A 17,377-nucleotide genomic window follows, 5' to 3' on the forward strand; every position below is an offset into this window, starting at 1 on the left:
ATAAATTAAAATATATTTAATTTTTTTATTAACAATTATTAATAAACATAGTTTAATATTAATTATTTCAATCATACAAAACAATAATATTTTTAAGGTAAACTTAAAAAGTATATATTTTTATTTTTTATTTAATATCGATTTATTATAAATTATTAGTATATAAATAATTAAAAAATTTAATATATAAATATATATATTATAGTATAAGATTTCATTTTTAGAAAAACTTTTTTTGTCAATAATGAAAACGTATTATTATGAAATGTGTTAATCGAACATTGACAAAATATATTTCATTAGAAAATACTTTTATTTATGCATTAATATCAATAATTAACTATTAAATTAATTTTTTCATAATTATATAAAGAAATTTTATACTGATATAAGTATTTATATATTATAATATTTATTTTAAATATAAAAAAATTTATGACAAAATATATTATTAGAGTATTTGTTGAGATTAATATAAGATTATTTTAAATAAGAATTAATTTATATAATTATTAAAATATTATTAATTTTATGTTATGTAATTTTAATAAAAATAAATAATAATAATAATAAATATACAAATTTTTTAACAATTTAAATTTTATATGATCTAAATAATTTTGTTAAGTACGATATGAGAAATCATTGTAAGCTTCGTTAAGAAACTTTGTAATATAAAATAATAATAATAATATTAAATATATAAATAAATAAAATAAATTTGATATATATTTTTAGTTCATTCTGTGTATAAATCAAAGGATACCGAATAATTGGTAACGGATGCGATATATTATAGTATCGAGTATTAAAACATAATATATAAATTTATCTTGTTATTCAAATTTTTTGTTACTTAACTTATGTATTTAGAAAATTTATAATATTATTTATATAATTGACATAAAATCTTATAAATTGAAATTTTATTAATATGTATCAAAAGAAGAGAGTAACGTATTGATATAATATCAAAGGATACTGATTATTTAAATAACGAATACGTCATATATTGTTTGTGTAACGAAGTTCACTTGGCCATCTAGTTTAAAATAACATTTTCAATAGAAAGTTTATATGCTTTGTTTTTTTTTTTTCTTTAATTATTAAAAAAATAAATTGAAATTTAATTCAATCAAATTTTATAATAATTTTAAAAAAATTTTTCCTTTTAAAAAATATTTTGTGATGTTGTGATAATATGTATTAATACAAGTGCATCCTGATACTTTTATCTCTAGTAAAGGTATGAGTATCATGAACAGTTTTGTTATCTAATGATATTATTTTGATAATATTTTGTGTATATTCTTATAATATTTTGTCTAAATATCATCATAATACAATATTATTTTGATAATATTTTATGAATATTCTTATAATATGTTACCTAAATGTCATCATAATATGATGAATTATTTCCATAATAACATATAAAAAAAAAAAAAAAAAAAAAGAATCATTAATTTATAATTATTTAAATTGATTCTTTAAAAAAATATTATAATATATTATTTATAAAAATAATTTTTACTCTTATTTTAAATAAATTTGTGGCCTTTTATTAAAAGGCCTATGATCGATGTATTATTATTATAAAAATTAATGCAATGTTTTTAATTTATGCTTTCTTTTCAGTTTTCTTTGGTAATAACACTGCTTGAATGTTTGGTAATACACCACCTTGAGCAATTGTTACACCAGATAATAATTTATTTAATTCTTCATCATTACGAATTGCCAATTGTAAATGACGTGGAATGATACGTGTTTTTTTGTTATCACGGGCAGCATTACCAGCTAACTCGAGAACTTCTGCAGCCAAATATTCCATAACAGCAGCCAAATATACTGGGGCACCAGCACCTACTCGTTCAGCATAATTTCCTTTTCGTAATAATCTGTGAATTCTTCCAACAGGAAATTGTAATCCTGCTCGGCTTGATCTTGACTTTGCCTTTCCCTTTACTTTACCACCTTTACCTCGTCCAGACATAGCGAATAAATTTATTTAATTAATATTTTTTTTTGTAAATATAATCACACAGATGTGTACGTTACGGGGATTGTAACATAAATGTTTAAAATGTTATTTGGGTATTTTAATTTATAATATTTATAAAATATAAAACTTTAAAAATAAACCAATCACCTTATAGTATTATTTTTAGCCAATCAGAGAGTAGTATTCATTTTTATTGTTATATCCATCTTCGCGTATATAATACGCTAGTTGTATACACGACACGCTCATACATATACTGACTGGTGTTCTGTAACTATCTGTGTATATTAATTGTTTGTAACAATGCCACCAAAAACAAGTGGAAAAGCAGCAAAAAAAGCTGGCAAAGCTCAAAAAAATATATCAAAGAGTGATAAGAAAAAGAAGAGGAAGCGCAAGGAATCATATGCAATTTACATTTACAAAGTATTAAAACAAGTGCATCCTGATACTGGTATCTCTAGTAAAGCTATGAGTATCATGAACAGTTTTGTTAATGATATTTTTGAACGTATTGCTGCTGAAGCATCACGTTTAGCACATTATAATAAACGTTCAACAATCACAAGTCGGGAAATTCAAACCGCAGTTCGATTATTATTACCTGGTGAATTGGCAAAGCACGCTGTTAGTGAAGGTACTAAAGCTGTTACAAAATATACAAGTTCAAAATAAATAAATCGAAAATATTATTTAATTGATAACATAAAAATACATCAACATATAAAAATGGCTCTCTTTTTAAGAGAGCCATCAAATTTTTTAAATAAGAGTAAATTATTTTTATATATACAAAAAAATAAAATAAACAATTATTAATATCATATTTAATATAAAATTTTATATATTAATAGCTTGAATATATCTATTATTAGTATATCAATATTATTAATTTTAAATATAATAAAGGATATCGCGGAATATATATCGTAAATCAGTGTAATGCAAATGCATTACATTACCTTTATTATTTTCATTTTACATTTACTACTTGTTTATGTACGCTTATAATTATTAGAAAAATATTTTTAATAATTTTAAAAAATAAATGAAATAATAAAAATTTAATAATAAATTATTTATTGAAAGTATAAAAAATGGTATAGCAAAATCTTTATTTTCTTTGATTAAGGCGAAATGTTTTATTAGTTATAAATTCGATAATCTCCTATCGATACTTGTTACTCTTAACTTGTATATATAAAAAATATAATAGTATATTAATTTATAATAAAATTTTTTCAAAAATTCAATAAGTTATTGTAAAATAAAATAGATAATATACAAATTATAATTTATTATTGCAGATATATTACAATAAAAAAAAAAAAAATAAATAAAAATATTTGGTAATGTATGTTATAAACAAAATAATTTGTTGTAAACAAATTATATAATATGTTATATTTATTAACAAATTTATTTACTCTTATATAAATAAAATTAGTGGCTTCCCAAAAAGGAAAGCCTGTTTAAATTTATCGGATGTATTAAATATTCTTTAATAAATTTACTAAATATTTTAAGTAAATTATTATATTTTCTTAACCTCCAAAACCATACAAAGTACGACCTTGTCGTTTTAATGCATATACAACATCCATAGCTGTAACTGTTTTACGTTTTGCGTGTTCAGTATATGTAACAGCATCCCGAATAACATTTTCAAGGAATACTTTAAGTACACCACGTGTTTCTTCATAAATTAAACCAGAGATACGTTTTACTCCACCTCGTCGTGCTAAACGACGAATTGCAGGTTTTGTAATACCTTGGATATTATCACGCAAAACTTTTCTATGACGTTTTGCACCCCCTTTTCCAAGACCCTTTCCACCTTTTCCTCTGCCAGTCATTTTAATAAAAAATTATTTACAATATTTTAACGAACGGATAACACGTGTGTTAACCTCACAAGTATTGTAATGTATGTGAGCGCCGGTACAATTGTGCCTTTTTATATAAAGCATTAAAGATTTTTTAAGCCACGCCTATACAATTTGATTAGTCCATACTCTGATAGCTATCCAATAGGATATGACAACAAAAATTTTGAAATTTCATATAAATATAAATACAACACATTTATTTCGCATTTAAACATTTGACTTTGTAGTATCAAATTGTCGAATATAATTTTTAAAATTGTGTGTTTTTTTGTAAAAACATTATTATTTGAAAATGGCTAGAACCAAGCAAACTGCACGTAAATCAACTGGTGGTAAAGCACCAAGAAAACAATTAGCAACGAAAGCTGCACGTAAAAGTGCACCAGCAACTGGTGGAGTAAAAAAACCACACAGATATCGTCCTGGTACAGTAGCTTTACGAGAAATTCGTCGTTATCAAAAAAGTACTGAATTGTTAATTCGTAAATTACCATTCCAACGTTTAGTACGTGAAATTGCACAAGATTTTAAAACCGATTTACGTTTCCAAAGTTCAGCTGTTATGGCATTACAAGAAGCTAGTGAAGCCTATTTAGTAGGTTTATTTGAAGATACCAATTTATGCGCAATTCATGCAAAGCGTGTTACAATTATGCCTAAGGATATACAATTGGCAAGACGTATTCGTGGAGAACGTGCATAAGCGTTTTAAATGACAATTTAAAAAAAAAAAAACAAATAAGAAATATTTTCGGTCCTATATATAGGACCAACATATATTATTAAATAAGAGTATATTATTTTTATTAAAAAATATATATATATATATATATATAAATTATTGAAATAAAATTAAACATTATTAAAATTTTGTTATAATTATAAGCGATTGCTATTTCTAAAAATAAATAAATTTCATAAAATTTATATTATTTTATATTCATTTGAAATATTAAAAAAACTTCTCGCTTTAAAGTAACCATGATATGAGTTATAAATGCAATAAAATTTTATACAAAAAATAATATTTATTTGTTGACGAATAATATAAAAGGTTTACATTTCTAAATAACATATATTTATATATGGTGTGTAAAAAAAAAGAAAAGAAGAAAAATAATTTATATTTTTAATATAAAAAGGCAACCGCACACAGTGTTCCCAAGCGGTCACCCATCCAAGTACTGACTGTGCCCAATGTTGCTTAACTTCGGTGATCGGACGAGAACCTTTAACTTTAAAATAAATCTTTATTGTCACAAAATTAACAAACGTTATACAATTAATATACAATGCAAAATTATATATAATGTACATTTTAAATATTTTATTTTGTTTTCTAGGTTATTAGCTTGCGCTTTCATCCTAAATTTGTTTTGGATTTGCATGGCTTTTATTAGTTTGGAGGATTTGGGGGTGGTTAGGTTTTGAGTTACTTTATTTTTATTTATTGTTTGTTTGCTACAGAAAAAGTTGGTAAAAAAACTGTTTATATATTAAACTGACTTGTCAGTATAGGCTGTTGTTGTAATTTATTGCTATGTTGTGGTAGGTCGTGTTGTTTTTATTTTATTTTTATATTTTATTGCAGTCCGGGTTCCAGCGTGTGATATATTAATTTATGTTTTGCTGGTGCTGGCAGGTCTATTATCATATTTTTTGTCAGATTGCTTTTGTGTATTTGATGTTTATAAAATTTTTCTGACATAGTTTTGATTACTTCTTTTATTGTTTTTGCGTCGGTTGTGCTGTGTAATTTTTTGATTGTGATGAGTCTGTCTGCGTTTGCTACTAGTCTAAGGCATTTATTTTGAATTCGTTGTAGTTTAATAAATTGCGTTTTGGATGCACTGCACCAGACCGGTGCTGCGTTTGTTATAACTGGTTTTATTATTGCATCGTACAGCAACTTTTTTGTTTTTAGCGTTAGTGCACTGTACCTGTTAAGCAATGGATACAGTGTACGCACTACCCCGTGACCCTTGGCCACCAGGTGGTTTATTTGAGGCACAAACGACATGCCCTTATCCAGATATACACCCAGATATTTCACCTTGTTGCTGGTTGAGATACTCATCCCGTTCACCTTAAGGGGGCTTGTGATTTTGATGTTAGTGAATTTTTTGGTGAACAGGATGTGTTCGGTTTTTGAGTCGTTTATTTTAATTTTCCAGTCATTGGCGAATTTTAGGATCATATCCAGGTGTATCTGGACTTGTTTTGTCGCCACCTGGGCGTTAAATGAGTGCGCGTATATGGCGGTGTCGTCCGCATATACGGCCAGGTTTGTTTTGGCGAATTTCGGCATGTCGTTTATGTAGATATTGAAGATGATTGGTCCCAAAACTGATCCCTGTGGGACTCCTGCCCTTATTTCCCTTACAGTTGATTTTTTGGTTTTTATTTTCAGCCGAAAGTTTCGATTTTGGAGATAGCAGGCCATCAGCCTGCTGAGTTGGGTTGGAATACCAGTTTTGTAGATTTTGTGAATAGCCCCTTCTATCCAGACCGTGTCGAATGCTTTTTCGACATCCAGGAGGACCATGGAAGTGACGTTTCCTTTGTTGAAGTTTTTAGTTATTGAATCCGCGATTCTTGCCACTTGCATGGTGGTTCCGTGACCCTCCCGGAAGCCGAATTGCTCGTCGATTAGTATATTTTTTTGTGTAATGACTTTGTTCAGTCTAGATAGAATGAGCTTTTCGACCACTTTGGATAGTGAGCTCAGCAGACTAATTGGCCTGTAGCTTGCTGGGTCTGTTGGGTTTTTGTTGGGCTTCAGTATTGGGACCACCAACGCTGTTTTCCAGGCCTCGGGATAGTACCCCAATGTAAACATTGCGTTAACAATGTATGTAAGTTGCACTAACGCTTTTGTTGAGAGGTTTTTGACGTCTTTGTTTTGTATATTGTCTTGTCCGGGGGCTTTGTTGTTAGGTAATTTTCTGATTGTTTGTTTTATTTCCTGTGGTGACGTCAGTTTGATTCGTTTCTTTGGGCGATCGTTTTTGTTTTGTAGTTCTATTACGGACTGACGGACTGTGTTGTCAAGGGGTGATATGTTGTTGTTTTGTTGTACGGCTTCAATTGAGTCAGCAATGAGATCCGCCTTTTGTTTGTCACTCATGTAGTTAGTGTTGTCTTTTATCAATGTGGGAATATTTTCCTTTTTGTGCCTAAATGATTTCGTTATTCTCCACAATGATTTGTCCCCTGGCTTGAGGGATTTAAGGGTGTCTTCCCATTGCTGATTCAACTGTTGCCTTATTTTTTGTCTTATCACCTTGTTTAGTTTGTTGATGTCGGGTTTGATTGTTTGTATTACTCGTCTGTGGTCCAGTCTACGTAGAGCGTTACGCGCTTTGATAAGGTTTTTAATTTCTTGACTAAGGTCAAGTTTAGAAAAATTTATTTTAATTTGCTTTGTGTGATTGTTTTTGGTGTTTATTAATGCACTTGTTAATTCGGCTAGCGCCATGTCAACATCACTGTTTGTTTTTATTTTTTTATTTATGTTTATGTTATTGTTTAGTGTTTTTCTAAACTTGACCCAGTCAGTTGTTTTATATGATGTACACTTTGTTGTTGTGTTGTCTGTGTGTTGATCGTTTAATGTAAACATGATTGGGTTATGGTCTGATGTCAGTTCTGTGTGTGTTGTGAGTTTAGTTATTTTGTTTACGTTTTTGTTTATGACGATGTCAATGTACGTTGGTGTTGCGTTGTTGTGTGGGAAGTGTGTAGGCTCTTCTGTGTGTAGTACGATCATGTTTTTGTCTGTTATGTGTTTGTATAAAGTACGTCCGTTTGTGTTTGTTATGTGGTTTTTCCAGGTGTGATGTCGAGCGTTCAAGTCTCCTATTATCAATGTTTTTGTTCCTATGTCGGTCAGTGTCTTTAGGTCAAGGTCCGTGAATATGTTGCGTGGGTTGTTGTACGCTGCAACAATAAAAATGTTATTAATTAGCTTGATGGCAAGATGTTCAATAGATGTTCTATTTTGAACGTCAACTGTTATGTACGGGATGTTGTTTTTTATTAGAATAGCCACACCACCTCCGTGTGCAGTGCGATCCCTTCTCAAAATGCTAAAATTTTTTATTTTTATTTTTATGTCCGGTGTCAGTTTTGTCTCGTTTATTGTCATTATATGTATATTGTGTTTTTCAACGTAATGTCTAAGTTCTTGGACGTTATGCCTTAGACCGCACGCGTTCCATGATCCAATGTTTATGGACATTGGGCAAACTTAGCACGAAGAAAATTATTGAAAGTGATGAACTTTTCCAGTTCGCTCTTGCAGTTTCTTAGGGCTGAGTTTAGTTGCCTTACGAGTTCCAGCATTTGTTCTATGTTTATCAAGTTATTGAGGTTTTGTATTTCCGCTGTTAATTCATTTAGGTTGCCCATAGGGCCTTGTAAGTTTTGACGCGGTTGTTGTGGTTGAATGCTTTGTTGTACCGGTGGAGCTTGTGCCGGTTGTGTTGGTTGGAGGTGTATGTTTCTGTTCCAGGGATTTGTTGTTGGGGGAGGAGCTGGGACGTATTTTACTTTTTTCAATTCCAGTTTTTTGATGTATACTGGGCATTCTTTGTGGAATGCTAGGTGTTTACCCTGGCAGTTAACACATTTGATGTTTTTGGCGGTTGTCGGGTCCTCTTTGCGCACTTTGTCGCATTCTCTGGTCCAATGTCCTTCTGCGCATTTGAGGCAGTGTGGAGCCGCGCGGCAGTGGGTAGTACTATGGCCCCAGGACTGGCACCGCCTACATTGAATGATTTCGGGCGTGTTGTGCCGCATTTCCCAGGATATTTTTGTCCTGTTCACGTATTGTATGTTTTTGTTGAGATATTTAAGGTTTATTGTGCTATCACAGATTACCAGAAAGAGTCCTTTTTTGGTATTTTTCAGTTTGAATACCTTTTCGACGTTTAATTTATATTTTTCTTCTAGGTCTTCTATGATTTCTTCGGTGTCAGTGCTGTTGTCTAGCCCTCTTAGGATAAAGGCGTGTTTTCTTTCCGCTTTTGGGGTGTATGTGTGGTATTCCACCTTGCCCTCATTTAGAATTTCTTTGTACTTTTTGTATTCTTCATGATCATAAATGTACAAGTTTGTGTTGTTTGCGGTGTATTTAATGTGGAATCCTTTGTTTATTTCGTTCTCGAGTGATTTTACATATGTTTTGTGGTCGGTAGTTTTGGCGTGTATAACAAGTGGTGGTGGCTTTTTTGGTTTGTTATGACCCAGTTCAATTGAGTCGTTGTCGTCGTCTTCTTCATTTTCATCGTTTTCTAAAGGCGCAAATCGGTTTTTTAGCGGTATTGTTGGGGGTTTTGGTGTGGTCTTGCCGGTTCCCCTTGAGGTCGATGGCTTGACGAACATTGAGCTTAAATCCATATTTTTGGTTGTGTTGTCATCAACGATCATATCGGTTGTCGTTGTTGTGTTATTGTTTTCAACATTCACTTGATTTAGTTTAATGTTTACTGTACCTTTATTATTTGTGTCTATTTCACTGTCGTTAATTTTCGTTTCACACTTTTTTGCGTTCAGTTCACTATTTGTTGTGTCTTTTTCACTATTTAATATGTTCACTTCACTATTTTTTGTGTCCGTATCACTGTTTAATGTGTCTTTTCTCACTATTTTTCCTACATTTTCCTGGTTTATTTCACTGGCATCTTGTATATTGAGTACAAGCACTTTATTTTTTATTTCGGATGGGCTTTGCCCATCTTTATTGAGGCGTTTTAAGCCACGAGGCTTAGGCTTCATGCACTGACTTGATATTATTTTTTTGTTTGTTAAAAATTTGCATATAACAAAAAAATAAAATTGTGTTATGTAAGTCTGTAATTAAGTTGTAGTCACAACGATGTGTTCACTACAGCTGTTGTACAGAGAATGGGACGAGAACCGGTGTTTTCAACGTGGTATGGCTGTTGCCAGTAATAAATGAAAATTTTTACAAATATATATTTTTCATAAATATCATTAATATTAAAGTATATTATTAAAATTTTCAATGAAGTAATCAATTTAAATATATACTTATTTATTATACCATATATTTTAAATAAAAATGCAACCGCACACAGTATTCTCAAGTGGCCACCCATCCGTGGTACTGACTGTGGCAAATGTTTCTTAACTATTATTTTATAAAATATTTATACAAAAAATAATTTACTCTTATCAAATATTAATTTGTGGCCTGTATTAAGGCCTATGTTATTTTCATTTTTTAGCAAAAATAATGAAATATTTCAATATATTATTAAAGTAACAGATCATTTCTTTTTTGGTGCTGCTTTTTTAATTTTTGTAGGAGATGATTTGGCAACAGAAGCTTTCTTAGCTTTTGGTGCTTTCGGTTTACGAGCAGGGCTACTTTTGGCAGCGGATTTTGTACTTTTTGCTGGTTTTGCTTTAACTGGTGCTTTTTTTGATGCCGCTGATGATTTTGCAGTAACTTTTTTAGCAGCAGTTGATGATGATGGAGTCGCTTTTTTTGCTTTAGGCTTTTTGGCTGCCAATGATGTAGTTGTGGCTTTCTTTTCTTTTGGTGCCCGTTTACTTTTAGCACTCTTTGCTGAACCTTTTGCTCCACTTTCTTTTTTGGATACTTTTGATTTAGCTGAAGAATTAGATGAAGCGGAAGCAGCCAATTTGAATGAACCAGATGCACCTTTACCTTTAGTTTGTACCAAGGCTCCCTCAGTTACAGCAGCTTTTAAATATTTTTTAATAAATGGTGAAATTTTATCAGAATCCACTTTATAATTTGCAGCTAAATATTTTTTAATTGCTTGTAATGATGAACCACCACGTTCTTTTAAATTTTTAATTGCGTTAACAACCATTTCTGATGTACGTGGATGTGTTGGTTTTGAATGTTGTTTTGTACGTTTAGCACCAGAAGCTGTTGCTTTTTTTGTTGGTGTTGTAGAAGCAGCAGTAACCGCAGTTGCTGCAACAGCTGTAGAATTTTCTTCGGCCATATTTTTTTACTTTATAAAAATAATGTATTTATTATAAATATTTAAATGATAAAATATAATAATTCTATCAAATAAAAAATAAAGGTTTTCAATTATATCATTATTCACAATAATATAAGTCCCTATGTAAGTCAAAGTACCATGTAGAAAACACATAAAAATTAAATAGTATTTCTAATTTACTGTCGTAGTAAACATGATTTATTTTTTCAATTTCTATAATATATAAAATAATAAATTATAAATTTAATAATAATATTTATTTTATAAATTAAAATATATTTAATTTTTTTATTAACAATTATTAATAAACATAGTTTAATATTAATTATTTCAATCATACAAAACAATAATATTTTTAAGGTAAACTTAAAAAGTATATATTTTTATTTTTTATTTAATATCGATTTATTATAAATTATTAGTATATAAATAATTAAAAAATTTAATATATAAATATATATATTATAGTATAAGATTTCATTTTTAGAAAAACTTTTTTTGTCAATAATGAAAACGTATTATTATGAAATGTGTTAATCGAACATTGACAAAATATATTTCATTAGAAAATACTTTTATTTATGCATTAATATCAATAATTAACTATTAAATTAATTTTTTCATAATTATATAAAGAAATTTTATACTGATATAAGTATTTATATATTATAATATTTATTTTAAATATAAAAAAATTTATGACAAAATATATTATTAGAGTATTTGTTGAGATTAATATAAGATTATTTTAAATAAGAATTAATTTATATAATTATTAAAATATTATTAATTTTATGTTATGTAATTTTAATAAAAATAAATAATAATAATAATAAATATACAAATTTTTTAACAATTTAAATTTTATATGATCTAAATAATTTTGTTAAGTACGATATGAGAAATCATTGTAAGCTTCGTTAAGAAACTTTGTAATATAAAATAATAATAATAATATTAAATATATAAATAAATAAAATAAATTTGATATATATTTTTAGTTCATTCTGTGTATAAATCAAAGGATACCGAATAATTGGTAACGGATGCGATATATTATAGTATCGAGTATTAAAACATAATATATAAATTTATCTTGTTATTCAAATTTTTTGTTACTTAACTTATGTATTTAGAAAATTTATAATATTATTTATATAATTGACATAAAATCTTATAAATTGAAATTTTATTAATATGTATCAAAAGAAGAGAGTAACGTATTGATATAATATCAAAGGATACTGATTATTTAAATAACGAATACGTCATATATTGTTTGTGTAACGAAGTTCACTTGGCCATCTAGTTTAAAATAACATTTTCAATAGAAAGTTTATATGCTTTGTTTTTTTTTTTTCTTTAATTATTAAAAAAATAAATTGAAATTTAATTCAATCAAATTTTATAATAATTTTAAAAAAATTTTTCCTTTTAAAAAATATTTTGTGATGTTGTGATAATATGTATTAATACAAGTGCATCCTGATACTTTTATCTCTAGTAAAGGTATGAGTATCATGAACAGTTTTGTTATCTAATGATATTATTTTGATAATATTTTGTGTATATTCTTATAATATTTTGTCTAAATATCATCATAATACAATATTATTTTGATAATATTTTATGAATATTCTTATAATATGTTACCTAAATGTCATCATAATATGATGAATTATTTCCATAATAACATATAAAAAAAAAAAAAAAAAAAAAGAATCATTAATTTATAATTATTTAAATTGATTCTTTAAAAAAATATTATAATATATTATTTATAAAAATAATTTTTACTCTTATTTTAAATAAATTTGTGGCCTTTTAATAAAAGGCCTATGATCGATGTATTATTATTATAAAAATTAATGCAATGTTTTTAATTTATGCTTTCTTTTCAGTTTTCTTTGGTAATAACACTGCTTGAATGTTTGGTAATACACCACCTTGAGCAATTGTTACACCAGATAATAATTTATTTAATTCTTCATCATTACGAATTGCCAATTGTAAATGACGTGGAATGATACGTGTTTTTTTGTTATCACGGGCAGCATTACCAGCTAACTCGAGAACTTCTGCAGCCAAATATTCCATAACAGCAGCCAAATATACTGGGGCACCAGCACCTACTCGTTCAGCATAATTTCCTTTTCGTAATAATCTGTGAATTCTTCCAACAGGAAATTGTAATCCTGCTCGGCTTGATCTTGACTTTGCCTTTCCCTTTACTTTACCACCTTTACCTCGTCCAGACATAGCGAATAAATTTATTTAATTAATATTTTTTTTTGTAAATATAATCACACAGATGTGTACGTTACGGGGATTGTAACATAAATGTTTAAAATGTTATTTGGGTATTTTAATTTATAATATTTATAAAATATAAAACTTTAAAAATAAACCAATCACCTTATAGTATTATTTTTAGCCAATCAGAGAGTAGTATTCATTTTTATTGTTATATCCATCTTCGCGTATATAATACGCTAGTTGTATACACGACACGCTCATACATATACTGACTGGTGTTCTGTAACTATCTGTGTATATTAATTGTTTGTAACAATGCCACCAAAAACAAGTGGAAAAGCAGCAAAAAAAGCTGGCAAAGCTCAAAAAAATATATCAAAGAGTGATAAGAAAAAGAAGAGGAAGCGCAAGGAATCATATGCAATTTACATTTACAAAGTATTAAAACAAGTGCATCCTGATACTGGTATCTCTAGTAAAGCTATGAGTATCATGAACAGTTTTGTTAATGATATTTTTGAACGTATTGCTGCTGAAGCATCACGTTTAGCACATTATAATAAACGTTCAACAATCACAAGTCGGGAAATTCAAACCGCAGTTCGATTATTATTACCTGGTGAATTGGCAAAGCACGCTGTTAGTGAAGGTACTAAAGCTGTTACAAAATATACAAGTTCAAAATAAATAAATCGAAAATATTATTTAATTGATAACATAAAAATACATCAACATATAAAAATGGCTCTCTTTTTAAGAGAGCCATCAAATTTTTTAAATAAGAGTAAATTATTTTTATATATACAAAAAAATAAAATAAACAATTATTAATATCATATTTAATATAAAATTTTATATATTAATAGCTTGAATATATCTATTATTAGTATATCAATATTATTAATTTTAAATATAATAAAGGATATCGCGGAATATATATCGTAAATCAGTGTAATGCAAATGCATTACATTACCTTTATTATTTTCATTTTACATTTACTACTTGTTTATGTACGCTTATAATTATTAGAAAAATATTTTTAATAATTTTAAAAAATAAATGAAATAATAAAAATTTAATAATAAATTATTTATTGAAAGTATAAAAAATGGTATAGCAAAATCTTTATTTTCTTTGATTAAGGCGAAATGTTTTATTAGTTATAAATTCGATAATCTCCTATCGATACTTGTTACTCTTAACTTGTATATATAAAAAATATAATAGTATATTAATTTATAATAAAATTTTTTCAAAAATTCAATAAGTTATTGTAAAATAAAATAGATAATATACAAATTATAATTTATTATTGCAGATATATTACAATAAAAAAAAAAAAAATAAATAAAAATATTTGGTAATGTATGTTATAAACAAAATAATTTGTTGTAAACAAATTATATAATATGTTATATTTATTAACAAATTTATTTACTCTTATATAAATAAAATTAGTGGCTTCCCAAAAAGGAAAGCCTGTTTAAATTTATCGGATGTATTAAATATTCTTTAATAAATTTACTAAATATTTTAAGTAAATTATTATATTTTCTTAACCTCCAAAACCATACAAAGTACGACCTTGTCGTTTTAATGCATATACAACATCCATAGCTGTAACTGTTTTACGTTTTGCGTGTTCAGTATATGTAACAGCATCCCGAATAACATTTTCAAGGAATACTTTAAGTACACCACGTGTTTCTTCATAAATTAAACCAGAGATACGTTTTACTCCACCTCGTCGTGCTAAACGACGAATTGCAGGTTTTGTAATACCTTGGATATTATCACGCAAAACTTTTCTATGACGTTTTGCACCCCCTTTTCCAAGACCCTTTCCACCTTTTCCTCTGCCAGTCATTTTAATAAAAAATTATTTACAATATTTTAACGAACGGATAACACGTGTGTTAACCTCACAAGTATTGTAATGTATGTGAGCGCCGGTACAATTGTGCCTTTTTATATAAAGCATTAAAGATTTTTTAAGCCACGCCTATACAATTTGATTAGTCCATACTCTGATAGCTATCCAATAGGATATGACAACAAAAATTTTGAAATTTCATATAAATATAAATACAACACATTTATTTCGCATTTAAACATTTGACTTTGTAGTATCAAATTGTCGAATATAATTTTTAAAATTGTGTGTTTTTTTGTAAAAACATTATTATTTGAAAATGGCTAGAACCAAGCAAACTGCACGTAAATCAACTGGTGGTAAAGCACCAAGAAAACAATTAGCAACGAAAGCTGCACGTAAAAGTGCACCAGCAACTGGTGGAGTAAAAAAACCACACAGATATCGTCCTGGTACAGTAGCTTTACGAGAAATTCGTCGTTATCAAAAAAGTACTGAATTGTTAATTCGTAAATTACCATTCCAACGTTTAGTACGTGAAATTGCACAAGATTTTAAAACCGATTTACGTTTCCAAAGTTCAGCTGTTATGGCATTACAAGAAGCTAGTGAAGCCTATTTAGTAGGTTTATTTGAAGATACCAATTTATGCGCAATTCATGCAAAGCGTGTTACAATTATGCCTAAGGATATACAATTGGCAAGACGTATTCGTGGAGAACGTGCATAAGCGTTTTAAATGACAATTTAAAAAAAAAAAAAACAAATAAGAAATATTTTCGGTCCTATATATAGGACCAACATATATTATTAAATAAGAGTATATTATTTTTATTAAAAAATATATATATATATATATATATAAATTATTGAAATAAAATTAAACATTATTAAAATTTTGTTATAATTATAAGCGATTGCTATTTCTAAAAATAAATAAATTTCATAAAATTTATATTATTTTATATTCATTTGAAATATTAAAAAAACTTCTCGCTTTAAAGTAACCATGATATGAGTTATAAATGCAATAAAATTTTATACAAAAAATAATATTTATTTGTTGACGAATAATATAAAAGGTTTACATTTCTAAATAACATATATTTATATATGGTGTGTAAAAAAAAAGAAAAGAAGAAAAATAATTTATATTTTTAATATAAAAAGGCAACCGCACACAGTGTTCCCAAGCGGTCACCCATCAAAGTACTGACTGTGCCCAATGTTGCTTAACTTCGGTGATCGGACGAGAACCGGTGTTTTCAACGTGGTATGGCTGTTGCCAGTAATAAATGAAAATTTTTACAAATATATATTTTTCATAAATATCATTAATATTAAAGTATATTATTAAAATTTTCAATGAAGTAATCAATTTAAATATATACTTATTTATTATACCATATATTTTAAATAAAAATGCAACCGCACACAGTATTCTCAAGTGGCCACCCATCCGTGGTACTGACTGTGGCAAATGTTTCTTAACTATTATTTTATAAAATATTTATACAAAAAATAATTTACTCTTATCAAATATTAATTTGTGGCCTGTATTAAGGCCTATGTTATTTTCATTTTTTAGCAAAAATAATGAAATATTTCAATATATTATTAAAGTAACAGATCATTTCTTTTTTGGTGCTGCTTTTTTAATTTTTGTAGGAGATGATTTGGCAACAGAAGCTTTCTTAGCTTTTGGTGCTTTCGGTTTACGAGCAGGGCTACTTTTGGCAGCGGATTTTGTACTTTTTGCTGGTTTTGCTTTAACTGGTGCTTTTTTTGATGCCGCTGATGATTTTGCAGTAACTTTTTTAGCAGCAGTTGATGATGATGGAGTCGCTTTTTTTGCTTTAGGCTTTTTGGCTGCCAATGATGTAGTTGTGGCTTTCTTTTCTTTTGGTGCCCGTTTACTTTTAGCACTCTTTGCTGAACCTTTTGCTCCACTTTCTTTTTTGGATACTTTTGATTTAGCTGAAGAATTAGATGAAGCGGAAGCAGCCAATTTGAATGAACCAGATGCACCTTTACCTTTAGTTTGTACCAAGGCTCCCTCAGTTACAGCAGCTTTTAAATATTTTTTAATAAATGGTGAAATTTTATCAGAATCCACTTTATAATTTGCAGCTAAATATTTTTTAATTGCTTGTAATGATGAACCACCACGTTCTTTTAAATTTTTAATTGCGTTAACAACCATTTCTGATGTACGTGGATGTGTTGGTTTTGAATGTTGTTTTGTACGTTTAGCACCAGAAGCTGTTGCTTTTTTTGTTGGTGTTGTAGAAGCAGCAGTAACCGCAGTTGCTGCAACAGCTGTAGAATTTTCTTCGGCCATATTTT

At 28.0% G+C, this 17,377-nt stretch overlaps 1 non-coding gene across 1 annotated transcript; it reads right to left on the bottom strand.

Annotated features, from left to right (window-relative positions):
• Positions 1-16,199: 16,199 nt before the first annotated feature.
• Positions 16,200-16,318, bottom strand: LOC123304418. Its single transcript, XR_006536441.1, has one exon. It is a non-coding gene; the product is annotated as a 5S ribosomal RNA (ribosomal RNA).
• Positions 16,319-17,377: the final 1,059 nt, after the last annotated feature.

Source organism: Chrysoperla carnea, assembly GCF_905475395.1.
Source record: "Chrysoperla carnea chromosome X unlocalized genomic scaffold, inChrCarn1.1 SUPER_X_unloc_5, whole genome shotgun sequence".
Taxonomy (NCBI): Eukaryota; Metazoa; Arthropoda; class Insecta; order Neuroptera; family Chrysopidae; genus Chrysoperla; species Chrysoperla carnea.